Consider the following 23,940-nt stretch of genomic DNA (forward strand, 5'->3'; position numbering starts at 1 on the left):
GTACTCATATCTGCTCCCTTAGTTTCTGGCAACAACAGTTGACTCTATTTAGGGGACTTGGTGGTTTGGTTGATTCAGTTCAGTGTATGACCAAGCTCCCAGCTCTTAGGTGGACATGTGTGTTTAGCCAACTCATCCCCTTTTCTCATGACCATGAAGTTCAACTCTAAGATTTTTTTTTTCAATTTCCCATTGTCTTTCTAACAGGCAAGAGTGGATGTGGAACCACTGGTAGTCTTCACGCTACACAATAGAGAGATGGGATTAGCACGAGGCAGATTTCTGTGGGCATTGTTGGCGCATCTGAATCCATCCTTGCCAGTCTAGAACCACCCCAGGGTTTTCACTGTCATCTTCTCCTTAAGAAGTTTCATATTTTCCTTCTGAGACAGGGTTTTTCCTGTATAGCCCTGGCTGTACCGAAACTCACTCTGTAGACCAGGCTGGTCTTGAACTCAGGGATCCACCTTCCTTTGACTCCTGAGTGCTGGGATCAAAGGCATGCGCCACCACGCCCCACACCCGGCCAGCAGTTTCCCTTTTAATTTATTAATTTCCTGCAATTTCTGATAAGCTGTAGGCTCTCTGCTATTCACAGAAAGGATATCCAGCCAGTTCTGGGGATAGGATTCTCACAGCCTCTAAAGTGTTACCGTGTCTTTCTCTATGCACCTTTTCGGTGTCTGCATGGTTGGGGCCAGAAGGTATTGTTTCTCAGGTGCTGTTCTCCATTTTGAGACAATGTTTTCCACTGACTTGGAGCTTTCCAAGTAGTCTAGGGTGGCTGGCTGGGAGGTCCCTGGAATAAAATGTCTCTATTTCCTTAGAGCTGGGATTATGAACATGCACCAGGCTAGTTTCTGTGTGTGAGTTTGGGGGATGGAACTTTGAGGCTCTTATGGTTACAAAGCAAGCATGTTACCCATTGCTCCATCTTTCCAGCTCACCACACAACCTCTTTAAAGAGGCCAGTGGAGAATACAGTGGGAGATGGGAGGCAATGGCTCCTCTTTCAACTTGAACTGAAATAAAAAAGATCTGTGCAGGTGATCAAAGTGAGGATCCCTGCAGAAATGTCACCATGTGACAGGGGGGATTCATGGATTAAAAAATTATATATTATTATAGTAGAGAAATAACTAATATGTCTGTATCATCTGAAAAACCCCACAATTTTCTTCTTTACTTTCCCTTTTATGTCACAAATTTTAGTCATGCAGACTTGACCTGTATGAGATTGTTTTTACCCTAGAGAAGGGGCATCTGGGTTGATACCCATCCAGGTGACTAAGAATTCTGTGAGCCAGGTGGGAAGGACAGAGATGTTTCCTCCTCAGTAATGGCCGACAAGCCGAATCCTATCTTTTTCCTCAATGAAGCTTCTTCTAGATCACGACTGAAGCCCCGATAAGCTTCTCGGGACCTGCTGCTACAGAATCCATCAGAGAGCGCGCTCTGGATCATGGTGGGATTTGATTTATCAAATCAACTTGTTGCCCATCTAAAGCCTTTCTTTGCTAACTAGCATTACAAGCCACAGGACACCAGTCCCTAGCCCCTCCGTTTCCACCGTAGCGACAGCCTCGCGATGCGGGGCGGTGTCCATCCTGATTGAAGGCTGAGTCACACTGAGAGAGGGGTCTCAGGGCTGAATGGAAATGAAGACGTAGATGTGAAAATGGAAATGCACAGAGGGGTGAGGATGGCGGGGCCCAGAGCTGGCTGTGAGCGGAATGAAAGCTATCAAAGACGCTATTGGTGAGAGGAGAGGATAATGGAGAAGGCAGGAAAGCTCCAGGAAAATGAGACTTCATTTGCTTTCAGGACTCCACTTGTGCTGGGAGTTGATTGGCTGTGATGGGTGGAAAACCTTGGTGATGTTTTAAACAGGTTGCATTTATAGTTCTCATAAGGGAAAAGGAAGCAGGCACACGCCCTGGTCTTTGGAGTTTTCTTAAGAAGTTTCAGTATTAGCTGAAATGGGACAATGCTTTGATTTGGGACTAAGACATGAGCAGAGCGGAGGGTGTTCCGTGGGCCACAGGTGCCCTTCACGTATTAGCCCCATCCACGTTCACGACTATTAACTTTGCCAGCATTTTGTTTTAATTGTTAAGCCCGTGTGTAAATTTGAGTGCCGTGCTTGACAGTGACTGGATTTGAGGTCCTTCAAAGTTTCTGCGTTTTCATTCCTGTAATTTAGCTAGAGGAATATAGTTCTGAAACGAAGGCACAGAACTGTCTATGTAACACCTGCTGGCACCCACTGCTTCACGGAGACAGATGATAATTGGAATTTGAGAGACTTGGGGATTAGAATGAATTGAATTTCCACACTGATTATTAAAAATTTAATTATTTAGATATATGACTTATCTATAAGATAAGAAAAGCAGTTTCTTCTTAGATGTTGTGAAGAGTAGACTAGATGATATGCCTGTAATCTGAATGTCCCATACAGGGTCATGTGTGTGTACATGTGTGTGCATGTATGTGTGTTATATGTGAGTACCTGGGGAGGCTAGAGGCCAGTATCAGATGTCTTCCTTAGCGGTTCTTCCTTATATCTTTTTGAGGCAGTCTCTCTCAATGTACCTCAAGTTCACTGAGTGAATGAGCCAGCTTGCGAGATCCTCCTGTCCCCACTTGTCCAGGGTCAGAGGTTAGAGTCACACGCCACCACACGGGCTTTTAAGGGATATGATCCCAGATCTTCAGGCTTACACACCACACACTTTGCCGACTGACTGACCTCCTCGGCCTGCTTGGCCATCTTCCTGCACCCAAATGTTCCCATTGGAGTTGTGTGGCAAGGCATTTTTATTTCCACCTTAAATGAAACAAAACAACTTGGACCTCCGAGGGTTCTCTGGCCTGAGGTCAAGGCTCGCAAGGACTCACACGTGGCTAGCTGTCTTTGGTTTTCAACTCTGGCTTCTGCTAGAAACTTGTTTACTTCCTTGTCGTCTCCTGTTAAAGATCTGGTTTCATTCTCCATCCCTCCACGACGCAGCCACCGGGTTGTTGTACACTGCAGACTTCACTGAAAGTCTGAACAATACAGACGTGGGATATAAAGTGCATTTGAAATGAAGTCAGGTTTTACAGTGTTCGGTACATCCTCCATTCTGTCTGCAGGGAATTCTTATTTACATCACGCCCCTTGAATTCAGGCAGACTTTCCTCTTTTGGAGCTGGCGCCTACTGTTTCTTCTGCTGTCTCTCAGAACCCCCTATCTCCAGGTTACTTAACCCCCCAATCTCCATATATATCCTTGAAAAATAACTTCTCTTACCTGTTCATATAGCTAACGAATTACTTCATTTCCCATCAGGCTCTGGAATTTATCTTTGTGGAAATCCAGGTATGCTTCAGTATCTGTATTTTTTTTTTTTTTTGACGTGACTCCTGACCTTCCTCTGCAGTGTAGGAGTGCTATGGTGGTTCATTTTGTAAAACAATATTTGTTATATCTTCCAAACTGACCTGCCTGGTGTGGTGGTACATGCCTGTAATCTTAGCAGCACCGAAGAGTTATAGTAAGAGGGTCCCACAAGTTAGAAGTCAGCTTAGATTCACAGTGAATTCAAATACAGTCTTAGATGGTTGATGTAACAGTGGTTGCATGCCCAAGGTACCAGCTTTAATTCCCAGCCCTGAAAAACAGAAGACCAAAACTGCCCCCGTTAATCCTATAGCAGGTGCAAAGCTAATTATAAAATCAATGCGATGGTTTTATTTAATCAATTCTGAGTCGTACGGACAACAAGAACAGGGAGGGCCTGGAGATTGTCTCCAGTCTGTAAAGTATGTGGCCCTCAACCTTGCATTATAGAAAAGTCGAGCAGATGAGGGAGGGGAACTTGATCAGGGGAGGGGGAGGGAAATGGGAAGCGGTTGCGGGGAGGAGGCAGAAATCCTTAATAAATAAATAAATTAAAAAAAAAGAAAAGTTGCTAGGTCCTAGGCTTGGCAGAAGGGTTCATTCAACAACCAGCCATGATCTCAGATAGTAAGTAAGCTGATTTGAGTTTGTGCTTCTGCATGGGTTAGCCAAAGTGTGATGATTAACTAATGATCCCCAAAGCGGCACAAGGCAATAGAAGTAAGGAAGCCTATGAAAATTCTAGACCAAATATCTAGAACTGCTGTAAGCATACCATGGATGTGGGACATCCAGGTGGGCATGGGACATCCGGGGAAGGCCGTTGCCTCTCTCAAGTATTTGGACAGGAGCACCTTCTCAGAGAGCTCCTCTCTGACTATCCTCTGGACCACTTCTTCTCAACAATTCTCCTTCCATTTTCTCCTTTTCTAAAGTGCTCACCGCCACTGGGCAGACTGTATGCATTATTCATTTTGCTCTGCTTTCTTTGTTTCTTTCTGGAATATATGCGGCTTAGCATGTGATTCTGGGTCTGGTTTGTACTTGTGGACCAGCCTGGCCTAGAGCCAGGTTCATTGTGGGCTTGGTAAATTTTGTTGACTGTTTACTGACTAACAGTGGAGTTGGGGTGTTCCAGCAATGCCTTGGTTTCTTCCGAGTGCTTTATTCTTGAAGAAGATTCATGCCTATCAGCTCAGTTAACCTCCCACCAACCTGGGTGCTAGATAGAGCCAGGTTTGGGGTAGTAATATGAGCTTTTTGGGTTATTATCTATAAGAAGTAAGCTGTAGGGGGGGGGCTTAATCCTGCTCTTTTGAGTCCATACTCAACTGTTTACCCCAAGTCACAACAAAGTATTGCTTTGTATTAAACATAACAAATACTTTGGGGCAGGAAGAGTGATAGAAGTGTTCTGGGCTAAGTACCACGAGACTCTCTGTTGGCCCATTATCCTCGTCTGAAATACTCGGAGGAGAGAGGCTTGTCTGCCAAAGCGAGGACAGGTACCGGCGCCCCACACCAGCTGCAGTCTCAGATGCTCAGGCTCTGTGCCAAAGGTAACAAAACCAGCCCAGACTCGCGGAGAGCTTTTCATGTGCAGGTCTTAATGAGCCCAATCGCTCCGGGGGAGAAATGTACCCATCTCTGAGGGTGATGGGCTCGGGGACTCATGCTCCTGGTAGTAAAAACTCATATCTGTCAAGATATTGGCAGCCACGTTTTTCTAGTGTTAACTGTTAGCTCTTATTTCGTTCAGTTTATTTCAGAGACAGGGTCTTACTCTGTAACCTAAGTTGTCTTAGGGCTCCCTTTATCGGTGGGCCGGCCTCACACTTGCGGCAATCCTCCTGCCACAGCCTTCCAAGTGCTGGAGTAGAGCATGAGGCACCACACACAGCTCCAGGTTTTATTTTTCAGAATTTACAAGCAACTCCGTTGGTGAAAAGGAGCGGAGCCAGGCTTGCACATCTTGCACACGAGGAGACTGAAGCTTGGACGAATGGAGCCGTGAACTCAGTGTTAGACTACCCGTAAGAGTCAGGATGGAGTTCTGAGTTCTCTTTCAGTTTGAGCGTTTTGCAGCTAAAACCAATAAAGGCGCTTATTTTTATTACTCAGAGAGTCACTGCTTACTCCCTGTCAGTGTATAAAGCACAAACCACACAGAGAGACGCTCCCCATTCCCCACCTCCCCACCCTGTCCATATTTTGACTCCGGGACCTGTGATGAGGTCTCAGGAGCTGCATTTCCAGCCAGGTGAAGCTGAGGCTGCTGGGATGTGTGGCCACACTCGGAGTGCCACCGAGGTTGGGGACCAATCATGAGACTCCCCTGTGCAACCATGCTTCCTGTAGGGGTCACCCTCCATGGCCAGTCCTGACCACTCTTCTGGTCATTTGTCCTGGGTCATGCTCTGTGGCCACACTGGCCTCCACCCTGTTCTCTTAGGAAGCTTAACACGCTCCTGCCTCTGGACTTTTGCACCTGCCTTTCCTTTTGCCTGTTATGTGTTTATCTCTAGGTATCTGTATCGCTCAAGCTGCGTCTTCCTTCCGCAGGCTCCAACTCTGCCTCTCCAGCGAGGCAACCCTTGAGTCCCCTCTGCCTGCTGCTGCCTTGACGGTTCTCATCACCTTAGAAAACACTGGCTAATAACATGCTTAATTTGCTCTTTGTTTACTCCCTGTGAGCATATAAAGTCCTAGGACCGATCTACCAGCGCCGGCAGGCTCTTCAACAGTCCATTCTGCTGAATGAGCCCAGGCTCAGGCTCTCTGTTTTGTAAACGAAGACTTTCTTTCCTGTTTCATGAAGAGGTTTCATCTCTCAAGGGGACAGTCTTGTTTTTATTTATTCGTTTTTAAAAGGAAAGAATGCCAAAAAATGCCTCCATAAGGGTTTCAAGACTCACATAAGTGACTTTCTTCAACACGGTAACAAATTACAGCAGAGCCATGCCTCTCATGGTTTGGTCCTGGAACCCTGACTAGGAATGGGGAGGGAATGAAGAAAGGATATAGAAAAGAAATGACAGACACACGGATACTAAAAAGCTGGGCTCAGGTTGGACAGTGTCCATCCTGATAGAGCCACATCAACTACTCAAACAACCTGGGACCTCAGCACATTTTATGTCTGATCTCAGCGACCCACTTCCTCCAGCTAGGACCCGCCTCCTCCAGCTAGGACCCGCCTCCTCCAGCTAGGACCCGCCTCCTCCAGCTAGGACCCGCCTCCTCCAGCTAGGACCCGCCTCCTCCAGCTAGGACCCACTTCCAAAGTTTTCAGAAGGAAGGGTTAGGTAGTCTTAGTAGGTGACTGTAGGGGAGCAGTCTCAAACTGTAAACATCTTGGGGAAGGAAGCTGCACACATAATGGCTAGTTTACGTTCCACAGCCCAGGGATGCTATTGAGGGGAGCGTGCCTGGCTAGGGTCCCTGGAGGACAGCAAGGGGCAGAGGAGATGCCAGTTGCCAAAAGTCAGTGTCATTCCTTTCTGGGACCTTCGTAACATTTGTTTTTTTTTTTGACACAGAAGAGGAAGTTTTGTTTATTTAAATGAAAAAGTAATGTAATTTCAAAGAGTTGATCTCTAGAAATTTCAAAATACTCAAAAATCCCAAGTCACGGAATCATCTGTAATTCACTATTGCTGTCATCATGCCGTAATTATTCTAATATTCAGTGAAACAAATAGAATATTAGAAAGTTCATGTATCTTTGCCATTCTAGGTCTGGATCCTGCCCTCTGTCACGAGTGTTAAATATTTCCTTGGGCAACGGAAATAGGTGGACTGATCTTTGGCAAAATACATTTCAAGAACTACAGTTGGTAGGAAACGGTAAGTCACAGAATAGGACACTTTAGCCAATGCACACCCATGTGGTGCGGTCGCATGCTTGTCCCTTACGTAAGATATTTCTAAGCGGAACGGGAGCATAAGAAAAATCACTGCTGTGTAAGAACAGCTCTCCATCAAGAAAATCTTTACACGAGAGGAAGAGATAACAATCTAATCTCATTTCAAGATAATGTCAATTTAATTTTACATATTCTCTTAAGGATCCAAAGATTTAAAAAAAAAACCTTTATGGTGCTAAGAGCTAGAGAAATACACACGCAGGTGGATTCAATTTTACTCATCGAATAATTGTGTAGATGAAAAAAGCCCTCGAAGTGAATTAGATTCATGATTGATTAATGATTAGTTTCATTCATTCTTGGTTCATGGTACTTAGGCAGAAAGCTTTCCATCCTGTGTTTGTTTGCAGAACTCCATCTGACTTACCTTTGGTGTTGGGGACTATATAAATTGGCAATTACATGCACTTTAAACAGAGGAATATTATGTAGGATTAAATTGTACAGTGGTTCAGGTTGAACCCAGTTCATCCTAGCAAGTCTTTTGCTTATTAAAAACTGCAATGGCTATAAAATCTTTATATAACTCGAAGAGCAGTACTCTTTTACAAAACAATCACATTCTCAGGATGTGGGAAGAATGAGATATTAAAATATAGTTGAATCGTGAATGACATGGGCTGGCACAGCTCTTTCCTTTGTCTTCTTTCACACGCAGCACTTAATTCTGGATGGTGCCCTGAGGCATCTATCCTCGGCTCCTCTAAGGGAGGGGACAGACAGGGCATGGCTCCATGCTTTGTTACAAGTATTTCCCATAAGAGGGAAAGTTCATATTTTTCTTTAAATTCCACCCAGACATTTCCATTAAGAATATAAACATATTTGTTATGTTATATGCTGATTATGTTGGTTAAAATTTTTCTTTTCTTCTCCTCCCTCTAAACCATCCATACCCCTCCTTGCTCTCTTTCAAATTCATGGCCTTTTTTTCTCATTAGTGTTGTTATTTGAATGTATGTATACATATATTCATACGTATTCCTAAACATAACTCAACAGTCTGTACAGCGCTACTTGTAGATATGTTTCTAGGGCTGCTCTTTCTTTATTTTCTTATTTTTTTCCTACTTTCAGCATTTCTTAGCTACCTGTAGTTTCTTGTGCAGGGTTAAGATCTCATGATATGTTGTTCCCCATACCCCTCAACCTCCGAATATCTATTGTTGTTCCTGTTCGGTTCATATTTAAGCAGCCATTTTGGTGAGGCTTTATGAGTATAGCTTCTGACCTTAACTCATTAGATACAATCTCAGAGCCGAACTCCTTGATCCTCATTCTTCCAGTCTTCCCACCCTCTCTTCCCTGAGCCTTAGGTGCTGAGTTGTTTTTGTAGATGGAGCCACTGGGACTGGATCCACAATTCTGTGCTTTGACTGGTTGTGGTTTCTGTAGTCATCTCCATCTGTTGCAAAGAGGAGTTTACTTGATGAGGTGTGAGGACTACTCTTACCTGTGGGTATAAGCACAAACATTTAGAATGTAGTTAGGGATTATGCTGGCTTAGCAAAGTGGCGGTTGTAGGTCTCCAAGATCCATGACTTCACTAGCCCTGGGCAACTGGCTAGGTTTCCAGGCATGACTTCCCTTGTGTTGATTTCCTTCTAGAGAGTTGTTGGTTACTGCCAAGGTAAGTGTGCCATGTCACTATTTCACCCTTGGGTTACAGTGCTGTGGTGGTCGTTGTTATGTTTCATAGGTATAGCTAAGGCGGACTGTTGGTTGCTTTTCTCCTCTGGAAGCTTGTATCTTGCTTTTCTGTACCATGAAAGCCAGTCCCCAGGGAGGGGGTATTCAGGCCAGGACCAGCTCAGACATTAGATTTAGGCAACTTAAATTTTTTTCTTTGTTCTTTTTTATTTTAAAAGTAGAATGAGAAAGACACTAGATTTACAAATGAAGGCTATCATATACAAAATTATATGACCAGTAGCCCACACTAATAGAAGGTTGACCATGTAGCAGGTTACCTTCCTAAATGCCACCTGAAAGCTACAAAGTAAGTACACCTAAAACAATCAAGTTCAAATTAAGAGTTGCAGTGCCAGGAGGTCCAGAGACCACTCTGTTTACTGTACAGAATTTCCCAGAAATTCTGATAATTATAACCAAGTAAATTTAGAAATGCCACATAGAATACAATATTGGAAAATCACTATGATAATATAAGACAGACTCTGGAAACTGTCATAGTGAAAACAAATTCCCCAGCAGTCTTCCTGTAACAAAAGAGAAATGTTAATAAAAAATATCTTAAAATAATGTACCAAGTGTCTTCTAGCTGGGCAGTGGTGCTAGTGGTGCATGTCTTTAAGCCCAGTATTTGGGAGGCAGAGACAGGTGGATCTCTGTGGGTTCCAGGCCAGCCTGATCTACAGGATGAGTTCTAGCACACTCAGAGCTGTTACACAGAGAAACTTTGTCTCAAAAAATAAGCAAACAAAACAAAACCCAAACTAAAGTGCCTCCCTCCTTTCTTCTTATTAAAGGATCACACTTACTAGTACCCAGAACAGGTACCCGTGGAGTACTCTTGGAGAATCTGCTGATACAATTCCACAACTCTGGGAAGAGGTGCTACATGGGGGAAGAGTTCATAATTGATATTTTCTCTGAGGGGGCAGTTTGTAATGTACACAGAAACACTCTGGAAAGAGCTACAGTTAGTTTGATAGAGATGAGCTTCTCACCATGGTATAACTTCAAATTGGTAGAGAGCTTGTCATTGGACACAACAGCAAGTACTTCCGCAAGACACTAATCTAGGTGTGTAAGATTCAGCTGTGGGTGAGATAGACTCCTGTCCCTGACCCAGGAAGAAGAAACACAGTGGATAAAATAATTAAGTTCATGATAAAGCACATGAGAAAGATGATGATCTCAAATAAAAATTTTTAGATTCCTGTAAAGATGCTTCAGGAACGTCCTGTGAAACCACAGACAAGGCACGTACTAAAATGAGAGGGTAGGACAGAAGGGACCTCTCTGGGCACCAGCAAGGAGGCCTGCGTGGTCTGGAGAGAATTAGGAAGAGTACTGTAGTCAGTGACAAGCAGTCCATGGTTTCCACCCAGTGCTAACATTTTGAAAGGATTGCACTGAAAAAACAAATAAACAACAACAGACAGACAAACAAACAAAAAACAACTCCTTCCTAAGAAGATCTTTTGTTGAGGTAAGTCTTGATCTAAGTTTTACCTTTGCTACTGGGTTTTTACATATGCATAAGCTCCTCATTAGCATATTTTAATATTTATTCTTAAACAAACATTGTGCTCCACAGGAAAATTAAGTCAGATAATCCTTAGTTATGCTCCCTTCCCCAGTGAATAAACTCACAGTCATTTGTGCTGCCTTAGGGACAGAGCCCATCTCCCACCTCAGGGACAAGTATGTGCTAACAGGTTTGACATGACAAACAACGGGGGTGGCAGAGACAGAAATTGAAACAAGATCTACAAATTTTGTCAATCTGCATGGCATCTTAATGATGGCCATCTCTTTGTTTGTTTACTTGTATTTTCAATTTCCAGTAGCACAGCAGAGTTAGGACTATAAGGTATCACATTTTTGTTTGGCAAGTGAACATCTTGGCCTGCATGTAAAATATTTATTCAACTTGGAACGATTTTTTTTTTAGAATGGAAATCTTATTTATTTTGTTAATATTTAATAATTTAATAACTAGATATTTAATTAACATTAAATTGAAATGCTATTTTTTCTGAGGCAAAGAGTAGGTAGGTATATTTCTCCTTTTTTATTAAAACAATACTTGAAAATTAATTAATTAATTAATTAATTAAAAATTTAAAATGAAAATCTACTAAAGAAAAATTAGTTCATTGCTGTCATTCTGTTTCTGTACCGTAACACTTTTTTAGTTCTTTGTTCATTGAGAAATTTTATTACTGTCAGGCAATGAGCATCAAGTCAATTAAAGAAAAATTTCCCTGTTTCTGAGTCTTTTTTTGACCATCATCATTATTAATTACATGACTCTTCCTAAAACTAATTCTGTTGTAAGAAGGAGAGAGAAAAATGGCCTGCTCCAAGTGTCAAATACACTAGTTACATCTTTTGACTTGAATGGGACTGAGATTCCCATTTGGGACGTTAGATTGATCTGCCCAGCTAATCGTCTGACTCGCGACAAGGCTAATAACTTTCAACCAGACATTCCCTTATTGTCCCTGCTCTAACAATGTTATCTAACCCTTCCTTCCAGAAACATGTTGAACAAGAAAAAGATCTTGGAATCAGCTTTCTCAGGAGAGTTTTCCCTTGTGGTAAATTTGAAATAAAATTTGGACTGGACTTTTCAATTAATTAATCTGAAAAATTGTATATGATAGATACACGTCCTGCTCAAAAAAAAAACAGGGCTGAGAGTGTAAATCAGTGGTAGTGCCCTTGTCTAGTAGGAGTGAAGCCCTGGGCTTGATTGCCCTGCACAACAGTCTCTCCTTCTTCCTTTCTTCCCCACCCCATCTCTTACAACCAGAAAAAGACCAAGAGTAGAACAGGAGCAGTAGGCGCCAAGGGTGGCAGTTTCCCATGGAAAAGTTACAGCCACTATTGCAGGGAACACTTGGGCAAAGATGTGAGAGACAGGTAGGAGTTTATCGTGTATAAATGCCTGAAAGCAGACATCAGAGATGAGTTTGAAATTATAGCTGGTAGCCTGGAGTGGTGGCACGTACCTTTAATCTCAGCACTAGGAAGGCAAAACTCTGTGAGTTCAAGGCTAGCCTGGTCTACAAAGTGAGTTCCAGGATAGTCAGGGCTATATAGAGAGATTACCATATTTCAGAGAGCAAGAGTAAAAGCAAAGAGAGAGAGAGAGAGAGAGAGAGAGAGAGAGAGAGAGAGAGAGGGAGAGGGAGAGGGAGAGGGAGAGGGAGAGGGAGAGGGAGAGGGAGAGGGAGAGGGAGAGGGAGGGAGGGAGAGGGAGAGGGAGAGGGAGAGGGAGAGGGAGAGGGAGAGGGAGAGGGAGAGGGAGAGGGAGAGGGAGGGAGGGAGGAAGAGGAAGGGAGGGAGGGGGGGAATTATAGTTGGTGTGACTTGTGTCAAGGAGTCTGGTAGGACCCAAGTTCAGAGGGATTTCGTGATAACTAGAAGGGCTTCAGAGGTCTTGACCTTTAGGTATCATTTCCTATATAAGACTTCATTTAAAATATTTTCTTTCCTCCTAACTCCTAAAATGGTCTCCTCATTTAAATTCCTAAAGAGTTTTTCCATACCTCCCTGTATGCTGCTTTGTCTGAAGCCTTTACTTTCTAGTTTTATCCCCCATTGGGTCATTAGTGATTTTTACGGGTCTGGTTGCTCTCCGTTCCCTTTGAAATCCCATCCATTTGCTTATTCATTAGAAATTTATTGAGCACTTAGTGTGTGCTAGGAACTTCACGGGGCCCTTATTAAAACTTTCATGGCTCCCTAGTCTCAAGGAACTCATTTTCTACCAGGAAGATAGACGTACAGAACACAGTGTGAAAACCCCTGCAGGAGTAGAGAAGAAGACACCCAATGGCAGGGGTTAGGAATGAATAGATACGGCCAGGGAAGACCCCAGGAGGACGGGATTACACGCTACTGTTCAAAACTGCACCGTGTGCTCCCAGAGGAACTCTCTTTCCTCAAGGAAGTACTTCCTTTGAGACAACTGTTCACTGTAGAATAAGACTGGCCGCTAGGGGAAAGAAAGATGTGCCTTTTTTTTTTTTTTTTGAGTAAGGGTGGTAACTCCTCCCTAAAGTACCCCTGGGGGATATGGCCATGAGCCTCAGCCCTTTCTTGTCTCAGTTCCTTCTTTCCTGGCTGTTGTATTTAGCCAGTGCTCTCCAGTGTCCTGACTCAGGCGATTGAGTTACTCCAGGGGCCACGGCATTCCTATAGTTTTGGAACATCTTTGGTGGCACTCAGATTTTCATTCGAGGGCTGGGAGGAGTTCGGAGGCATACCTGATGATTGTTCATGACCTTACTGGAAATCTAGTATCAAATTTGAGATTACTGGAATAAATTGTTTCTCTTTCACGGGTGGAGACTAAAAATACAGGTGGGGTGAGCGCCTTCCTTAATGTCTCATGTGAATTGAAGATGGAAGTGGGAGCAGATCTGTAGACTAATGACTTGGGCACTCTTAGCTAGACAGTAGGAGCCTGAGTGGGGTCAAAGATCCTTGGTTTCTGTAGCTGCAAATTTCCAGACTTTTGTGTTTAAAATTTTGAAAGCAATTATGCATTTATTTATTTTGTTACATGGTTAGTTTTCTTGGTTTTTTTTGTGTATGTATATATCCATTTATGAGTGCTTTTTTTTTCTTTCCGAGCAAAACCAAGATATGGGCACATGGAATATACTTGACTTTGACAGTGCCTTCTGAGCACACTCATTTGAGTAGCTGCTTAATTATCCTTTCTATTAAGTGCTCTAAATTTTATTTGTATATTTCAACAACCATGCTGTTTTTCTAATCAACAACAGGAGAACTGTTGCCTTTGCCATGCACCTAAAAGTCCTTTGAAGGTGCTGTTCCTTCCCTCTGGCTTTCAGGAGGACAGAGGAAAATTATACAATACCGTGTGCTGTAAGGTGTGCTTTATTTTGTTTTTAAGATAATAAATGCATGTATTCAGATATACGTCTTTTTTCATCCTTCCTTCCTTCCTTCCTCCCTCCCTTTCTTTAGAAAATGATTCCAAACATGACTGCATTTGTGAGGTTAGGCCTGCCTGAGAATGTTAATATGTAACCAATTTGTTTCCTGTATAAGAATACCCTAAGGCTGATTTGGTTTGGGACCACGCCCTAAATTTAGCAAAAAGCCATTGTATTTGGTAGCTATTTTTTGGTACATATGTTTACGATGCCTTCAGACCTGCGAGACTGATTAAACTGTCTGTAGGAGGAGACTCTCATAAGATGGCATAGAGGAACACTAGACCACGAATCATAAAGTAATGACAAGTCATTTAAATAAAGTGTTCCACAGTTTATGAGGTGTTTCTTGGAAAACCTGGTCTTCGGGGTGTGAGGGCAGGTATTTGCATGCCATTTCACAGATACAGGAGTACAGAGATCCTGGGAGTGTCTGCCAGTGACTGTTCAGCATGCAGCGGAGGGCTCCAGAAGCAATCAGAAGCTGCCCCGAACTCTCTTCCAGGATGAGGCAGTGTCTATCGGTACATCTCAAATGAGTCAAAGACTCACTCCTAGTAGGGATGGAAGAGTCCCATTCTGTGGAGGATAGTTGCTGGACGCAAACCTTAGTAAACTGTCTTCCTTCAGTTTACCTAGAAGGAGGTTAAAACAGATGATAGTGTAAAGATTCTATCTACTAAGACTTCTGCAAACACAAAGTTCAAAAAGGTTTGCCTTAGTAAACAGTAGTAATGGCTTTTCCAATCACTTGCCCATTCATTCTTAATATATTCATGTCCCTCGGTACCCTGCTTTGTAGAACAGAGAGCTACACTTGCCAGACTCCCTTGCCTTTTAATCTTGAGCACAGGTTGACTAGGGTGTGACACCAGCAACCGAAAGGATAGTGGGAAGATGAAGATTCAGGTGTTTCCCCTCTTCTTCTCCCTGGGAAGTGTCTGTGTCAGCAGCAGTGTCTGTTCCATGACTCCGTCTCCCTCTGAACTGTCCCAGCTTTCAGATTCTACCAGGCAGTACTGTCTTCTGCTGTCTCTTCAGACCAGAAATGGAAGGGGCTTCTGCTGTTGCTAATCACCAGGTTACCTCATTTTTTCCTCTTTGTCCATTCGTTATTCTTCTATCACCCATGTAATTAATTCCACATATATTTCCTTTAGTCAAAAATGCCTAGAGGGCCTTTGTTTTTCTGACTAGATCATGGCAATATAGTAACTACTGTCTATCAAGCTATAAGCATGTACCACACATCACCATCAATTATTTTTATATTACCTTAGTCTTCATAACTCATATAACCCTGTAAATAGATACTGTGATAATGTACACCAATTTCCAGTTGAGACATGAGAGATGCAAATTATTATGACAGGATGTAAGCAACCAGTGTCAAAGCCGGTGAGTAGGTCTGTGGGATTTAATCCATGGCACTTAGGTTGACCACTCTGCCTACTGCTTCAGAAGGCCACAAAAAGAGTTGGAAGGCTCCCCACTTGCCCCTCTAGTCCAACTTGCCCTCCGGAAGTGACAAAGATATAGTGAAAACCCTATTTTTCTCCTTAGATTTTTAACTCTGGGTAAACAGGTAGTCCGAATCCATTGCAGAGAACGCAGAAATGATAGGGAACAGAAATGAAAAGAATCACATCTATGAACACATCATCAGGAAAACTTGGTCACTTCACAAGACCTGCGTAAGATGGAGCTGGCAAGATGAATCAACATTCCAACCGTCCAGGCAGAACTAAAATTTGGTGAGCTACAAAACACAGAAAAGGCACATGAAGGGGAAAGGGGGCACATTGACAGTACCTAGACAAAGAGGGATGGGAGAGTTGGGAGTGGAAATGACCAAAATATATTGTTCATATGTAGGAAATTGTCAAAGAATAAATAAAAGATATTTTATTGAAAACATGATCATTTTTTTTCTTCCAATCAATATGTTGGAAACATTTTTTTTTGTGCAATCTGATCGTAAAAGAGAAAGCTGGCTGTGACCAGGGATCGTGTGAATTTTTTGAACCCAAGCATCCGAAGAGGAAAGAAATAATAAAAGTCATGTGTTCCATTGACCGCACCCCCACAGACGTCCACCAGCAGGAGACACTGTAGGTATTTGACCAGGTAGACCTCAGGTTAAAGAGGAAGTGTGAAATCGGCAAAACACCAGCTCTGTGCATACTCTGGAAACGTGCTACTAAATCTTATTCAGCGTGTGTCAGGCTCCTTACATTTCGGTTTCCCCAGAAGATGACTTTGGGATGAAATATCGGAGCTCTTTCGACTGGAACAAAACACTCTCGATTTGTTATACCAATAATGCTTAACATCTTGCATTTTACTAGTGTTCACCTGAATTCTCCCTATCCACCCAAGAAAGCAAAACTCAGCAATAATTTAAAGCCTCTGAGAGACGTTATGGAAAACGCAGGCAGCAGAATGGCTGCATGCTGAGATGAGCACCAGGGATGGAATCCTGAGTGACATTATCAGAGTTCTCTTTGCAGCTTGTCACATGGTGAGTGCTCCACTCCACCTAGACCATGCTTTAGGGTTCCCAATCATGAAAGGCCAGTGGATGACATGCTTTTAGAAAGGCATTGTGGGAAAGGTGGAGGATTATGGGAGAACTTCTGCTTGACACTGGCTTTGTCCCATTGTAAGGTGAGGTCAAATTCTTTTTTTTTCTTTTTTTCCCGTTTATTTATTTATTTATTAAAGATTTCTGTCTCTTCCCCGCCACCACCTCCCATTTCCCCCCTCCCCCAATCAAGTTCCCCTCCCTTGTCAGCCCATAGAGCTATCAGGGTTCCCTGCCCTGTGGGAAGTCCAAGGAACACCCACCTCCATCCAGGTCTAGTAAGGTGAGCATCCAAACTGCTTAGGCTCCCAAAAAGCCAGTACGTGCAGTAGGATCAAAAACCCACTGCCATTGTTCTTGAGTTCGGTGAGGTCAGATTCTAATGGCTTCAAGATAAACTAGGCTTTAGAATTTATGATTTAGGATACTCTTGTGAAATTAAAAATTTGGGTTGAAATTTTCTATAAACGATGAATGTTTGTATCTATTTCTCAGTCTTAATAACTTCCTTGCAGCTATCATTGTATATAGTAAATCTGCCCTTTGATATTTATCATCTGCCTTCTGAGAACTGGGATCAAGGATGTGTGCCATCACTGCCAAGCAATTCCTGTTCTTTGATGTTTCTCACTACTGAACATTCTACCTTGTTTTCTGTCCATATCTCTTTCTGTAGTTGTGTAAATCATTTTCATGAATTGTTTCTTGTTGATTGTCCTGTAAGTTGATGTATTATATTTAACACAATGGGTACTTACTCTTTGGGAAAGCAGAAGTCTCTTTCCTCCATCTTCTTTATTAGGGGACAGTCTGTCTCTTGTTACAGAGACTGTATGTGTTCACTAACACCTACTTACTCTGCCTGTCAAGAGGAGTCACCTCCTAGGACTATGTCAAGAATAAGAAACATGTTTGGATCAATCCTATAGATTTGGAGTTAATTAACCTGCCATAATTTGTATCCTAACTTAAATATCTTTTTTTTTTGATTTTCGAGACAGGGTTTCTCCGTAGCTTTTGGTTCCTGTCCTGGAACTAGCTCTTGTAGACCAGGCTGACCTCTAACTCACAGAGATCTGCCTGCCTCTGCCTCCCCAGTGCTGGGATTAAAGGCGTGTGCCACCACCACCCGGCTCTTAAATATCTTTTATTTGGGAGGAATTGTTTCCTATATGCATGTCGATTAATCAAACAAAGCCATCCCCCCCCCCTGCAAACACACTGTTGATTCAGGTGTGGCCGCCTGGGCATCAAACTGAGCTCATCAATGTCCTGTGAGGTTCTCTCTAGTGGTGGAGGCTGGATATGATGTAAAAGTGCTCAATCAGTAGAACAGCCTAGAAGCAAGAGAAAGAAAAACTAGAAGAAAGTCAGAAAAGAGGCTCAAATGAAAGAAAGGTTAGGAGAGGAAAGAGAGAAGGCAGAGAGACAGGGAGACACCGAGGAAAGAGAGGAGAAAGGGATAGAAGGATAGATACAAAATACCCGAGAGAGAGAGAGAGAGAGAGAGAGAGAGAGAGAGAGAGAGAGAGAGAGAGAGAGACATGGAGAGAGAAAGAGGGAGACAGACAGACAGACAGGCACACACACCCAAGGAGATATAAATGCATTTTCTTTGTGCTGCCAGTTCACAAAAAATGACATGGAGACTTGTTATTTATGAAAGCTTGGCCTATAGCTTAGGGCTGTTTCTAACTGACAACTATAACTCAACCCATTTCTATTCATCTACGTGCTCTCATGGCTTGTGGCTTTTACCTCTCTTCCTGCACGTCTTGCTCCCTCTGCATCCAGCCGGTGACTTTGCCGTTCTTTTTCCCTAAGATCTCTCTGTCCCGAGAAGTCCCACCTAACCTCTTCCTGCCTAGCTGTTGGTCTTTCCCCTCTTTATTAAGCCAATCACAGTGACGCATCTTCGCACAGTGTAGAGAAATATTCTGTAATAGAGAGAGAAAGAGGTGGAGAAAGAGAGAGGAAGAGAGAGACTTTGAACTTCCTCAAGTCTCTTGGCCTTTTGATTTGTTTTCCAGCTTTTCTCATTGTCCGAATGTGAAAGTCCATAATATTAATAAATCCTCACCTGTTACCCAAGATAATTTTGGTAGATTTCTGCAATTTTTGCTCAGAAGAATAGTTTAGACCAATACATGTCATAGGAGATTATCCATTGATTATAATACTATGTTGAAACACGGAATCAATCACACAATCAGTGGAATTTGAGGTGCAAAAATTTATAATCTAGTTTAGGAAATGAATACATGCTGTATAAACCAGTGCTGGACTCCATGGTATCACAAGAAGACAATATATGAAATTTGTTAAATAGTTGGTATAGAGACACTGACAAACACAATTGTATTAGGAAGAAAGAGAGAGAAAGAGAAAGTCTGCTAGGGTCACTAGAAAAACAATTAGTAAAATTTTACAAAAGGTTGAAAGTGTGGGGGTCTTTGTAAATGACACCCAGCAGAGTAACAGCAAGCATGAGGCAAGAAGGAAATCTGGCTCAACAGGACTCCGCAACTGGTGCTGGTTCGAACTTTAGAGTCTGTTAGTCTGACCTCTGGTAGTTTATTTTAGGCATATTTAAGCACAGCACAATTTTGGAAAAAAGTTTCCTGATGATAATTAACTCAACCCCATGTGTGCAACAAAGCTTAAGACTGAGCTGAACAGAAAAGTCTGTGGGACTCGGGGGTGGCCCGGCCCTACATAGCACAGATCACTAGGCTGTTAACTACATCCATTCCTAACTTTCCAAGTGGAAGACAGGTATGCAGCCCTTCTGCTGAAAGAGAAAATCCTGCGCGTTTAACATTCCTAGGTTCCCTAGTAATTATGTGTGAGTATCTCATGCCCTCTGCATGAAAGTGTATAAAATATTTAAAAATGGTTTGGCTAAGAGAACCATGCTGGGGTACTTAGAAAAGACCCAGGTTTTATTACCACCACCCCCTGCTTTGCTCTCAAAGTTTCAGGAATACTAAGCTATTGAGAATCACTTTTCCGGATCCAGATACCGTCCTTTGCTTTTGTTGTAACTCATGACAGCTGCTCAAGCAATAGGCCTGAGCAGCCATGCATACAGTGGATCACAAGACCCACAGCTGACTAGGCCAGAAGTGGTCACCTGACTTAGGCTGAACTAACTCCTTCCTACTGATAGCTCCAACTGTGAGATGTGGAAGCCTTGGAGATTTGTGGAATTAGGGTTAATGCTGTGTCCAAGCTCATGCATGTTCAAAGTATGGGTCTGGTCAGGAAGGGGAAGCTGATCTCCAGAGACAACCAGGCAGGTGCCTGGAGGATGCAGACCTGTGAAGCAATAAGAGTTCATGGCTTCATGACCTGACAATTCATTTCCTTAGAAGCCTTTCACCACTAGTAATCATCTTCCATTTCCTTGAGCTTCCTAGAGTTGGTGTCTGCTGCTCATAAACAAGTCATTTTTTGTCTCCTGGGTATGCAGCCCTCCAGCCTGTGGTGAGTACCCATTATATTCCCTTCCTTAGCTCATCTCTGAAAATCCAGCTGGGTTTTGAGTCTCCTTCTGAGGAAGGTTTCCAGCTGTTGACTTAAGAGTGGCTAGGTGGTTAAAGAGTAAGAGGGGAACTTTTAGATAGAGGGTGGCAAGGGGGAGGGGAATGTACGTAAGAAAAGATAATGAAGTGATCACCAAAGCAGAGGCTTGGTTATGTTGGCGCACAGTCAGGGGTGGTGGTGGTGGGGAGAGCGACCTCCTCTATTGCTGCAGTCCAGGCCTTTGTGAAGGTGACGTCATTTCGTTTGCAGGCAAAGGACTCAGCATGTGTTGGATGCCTTAGAGGGGTCATGCGGTAAGAGGGAGGCTGGAGCTGTCCCCAGGTATCCGTAATAACCCATTTCTGCAGCCCTGCAAGGTTCAGCTGGGGACAGAGGACCTCCCAGATGGACCTCAAATGTTTCTGCTAGAATCCAAATCAGCCGCATTTGCAGACGCTAGAGTGCCTCACACCAGGGGTGAGAAGGGCCTGGACGGAAACAGCGTCAGCAGAGAGGGGCAGGCGGGAGCCACTCGCTACACAGCGAGGGGGGCTGTAATGAAGACAGCCTTCCTGCTGAGAAGCCCCTGAACTCCGTTATTGATTGCAGGTGAATGCGGTGAATGTCAACTTGGCGAGTTTTGCAGTTTAATCCGACATCTGTCATTCCTGAAAGAATGAATGGTTCAAAGCAGAGCTTCATCCATATTGATGTGTGGGAAGACCTCTAGGCTGGGAACGTGGGGTCCCGGAGACGAGGACAGGAAATGCAATCTTTTCAGGAACTGGACCAAACACACCCACCCCACCGTACCGACTGCCTTGTTGAAAGAATTTTAAAAATCACTTCCTGAAAGCAGTTAATATATTGTATGGCTTTTTTTTTTTTAAAATGGAAATTGGGAAAAAGAAAGAGTACCTCTTTTCAGATCAGCAAAACCAGGAAAGGTTTTGAAAACACACGTTTGACCCTGGGAGAAGGAAGAGGGATGGGGGTGGGGGGCGAAGACCTGGCTGTGCAGAGATCAGAGTTTCTATTTTAAGGAAAGTTTATTTTTTGTTAAAAAAAATATTAGGGTAAGGAAGAGAGAGAGAGAGAGAGAGAGAGAGAGAGAGAGAGAGAGAGAGAGAGGTGCAGTGTTATTTTTCTAATCCCTCAGCTTTGAAGGTCTGAAGGATGGAAATAACCAGGTCCAGGTGTCCCCCACCCTCCATCATCACGTACCCCTGTAATTGTATGGCAAGGTCACTCACGAACCCAGCAGGCAGCATCCCCCAGCCTTCGTGTCCAGGCTCTGTAAGGTGCAGCTGGTTGCCGGCCCTGTCTCAGGTAAGTAATGGGCACTTTGGGCTGCAATTTCTATCCCTGAATAGGCCTCCTATCTCAGAGTCATGCTTCAACAAACACTCAATTAAAAGGAAAAAACCTCTGGGTGATGGAAGGCACCCTATTACGGAGAAGCAGGGGTGTTTACTGAAGAAAGCAACGTCTCCCTAGTTACTAGTAGCCGAGGGAAGATTTATGAGCCTGGTTGTCTCCCAGCGATCAAACCTGAAATGTGAAGTTTAAACTGGTACATGTTTTGTTTTGTTTTTTAATCAACAAAGCAAACTAGGCCATGGTATTTGCTTAGAATTAGGAATTAGGCAGAGCAATGGACTGTTAAAGGCCTAGCTACAAAGGAGGTAGTCCTGACGTGGTTATGTTCTGTTAACAAAAATATGCTAATTTTGGTCTTAGAAACCTGCAGATGAACCATCAATATTATTATTTTTTATTAAATGCTCCCTCACAGCTCATGACCATGATCCAAGAAAAAAAAATACATTTTCCTCTACAGAGTACAGAAGTAATCAGAATTTATTCACGCGGATTGACTCTGAGAGTCTTGACATCAGAGGGCAATCCTGTCTGATTGATACCACTCAGATAGCAATATTGTTTGGAGAAATACAGTTAGAGAGATACCACTTAAAGGCTGCAACAAGTTACGGCCAGAATGAGTGTAACGTTCCATACTGATTTCTAACACATGATTTTACACGGCTTGGAATCCCAGTCCCTTGTCAATTTGGTCGGAGGCGAGTCAGTATCTGCAAGGAGAAGGGGGAGGAGTTTGGTTTTTAGCGGCGCGGATAAACACACGACGGTGGGCTTAGGAGATGGCTCTGTCGGTAAAGTAACTGCCATAGAAACGTGAGGATTTGAGTTTGTACCCCAGAGCTTACATCAGAAAGCTGGTCGTGGTGGTGTGTAGTCTTAGCACCCGGAACTAAAGACAGGAGGATGCTGGGATTGCTGGCCAGGCTGCTGCCGCCCAGTGAAAGACCCCGGACAACAGCGCCTGAGGAATGTTACCTGAGCTTACCCTCTGATGGTAGAACCTTGTGACTAAAGTGGTTTTAAGGTAGTCCTTGTATGGTCCTAAAGAAGGTTTCGGGTGTCCTCACGCTTGCTTCTGAGTAAGGTACTGTTCTCGCCACACTGGCCCTAGAAATGCATTATTATGGTTATTATTTTATTATGTTTTTTTCCTAATGAGAGAGAGAAAAAGAGAGAGACAGACAGACAGAGACAGAGACACAGAGACACACAGAGAGAAAGGGTGTAGGCTTGGTTGGGGGGGGAAGTGAGCAAGATCTGTGAAGAGTTGGGGGAGGGGAAATCATAATCAAAATATATTGTCTGAAAAAAAATCTATCTTCAATAGAAAAGAGATATATTGTCATTTGTTCAGTGGAAAGCCTTGTGTGTGTGTGTGTATGTTTGATGTGTGTTGTGGGGGAGGGGTTCCCAAGAAATTTCAAAAATCAGGAGGGAATGAATTAAAATTAGTAATAGTCCCTTTAAAATGCTATCATAAATTTTTTTTTCATTGACAGAAAACAGAACAATGCACCAAATGTCACACCTATCCATGCTAAAAATCTGTGGATGCAGACACTACCATGTTAAAGCAAACAGGTCACATTGAAGGCCTTGTCGAGGTCTGTGGCCTGGGAGGCTCAGGAGGGGCCACAGAGGAGTCCTGAGCAGCAGCATAAGCCAGAGACAGAGACCTCCAAGGTGCGATTATCCAACCACTCTTTCTGGAGCGTGGAGATGGTAGCAGGCAAGTTTCTGAGACAGAGAGAGACTCCAACCTGCTTGTTTTTTCCCTTCCACAAATTTTCTGGTTGGAGTTATGCTGGGTGTTCCAAGAACATGGTTATGTACGTACTTCTTGTTCTAAAAAACTGTATACTTTTACAAGAAAGAGGCAAACTACCACAACAGCTTACAATAAAACCATTCTGAATGTGTGTGACCAAGTATTAGGCAGTAAACAGTCATAGGGTTGGGTGTGTGGGATGTGCCTGTATACCTAGGATTCACGAAGCTGAGACAGGGGGATATTTCTGAGCTATACAGTGAAGTCCAAGATAGCCTGGACCATACAGCGAGACACATCCCAAACAAACAAACGAACAAGTTCTGAGTTAGCAGACAACATGAAGGTCAAATGCCTAACCTGGGGTAGGCAGGAAGTGGTCTTGGAAGGACACGTGTGGAGATCTGACATACTGAGTTGCTAGGTGGTAAGTAATGGGTGAACACTCCTGGAGCCTGGCAGAGCAGGAAAGAGGTTTCTAGCCCAGAACCCATCAGATCATCTTAGTGCTACATCCCAAGTGTGCAGGGTCTTCAGGAAGAGGGGCTCACCTCCACTCTGAGAGGCAACCAAGGGCTGCATCAAGGCAGGTGATATAAAGTGGGAAACTGCAGCACATCACGGGGAGAGGGTTCCAACTGGAGAAGAGGAAGGGACATCGGTACACAAAGGAGAAGGAGGGATGAGTAACACATAACTCCAAGAT

Source organism: Microtus pennsylvanicus, chromosome 7 (genome assembly GCF_037038515.1).
Source record: "Microtus pennsylvanicus isolate mMicPen1 chromosome 7, mMicPen1.hap1, whole genome shotgun sequence".
Taxonomy (NCBI): Eukaryota; Metazoa; Chordata; class Mammalia; order Rodentia; family Cricetidae; genus Microtus; species Microtus pennsylvanicus.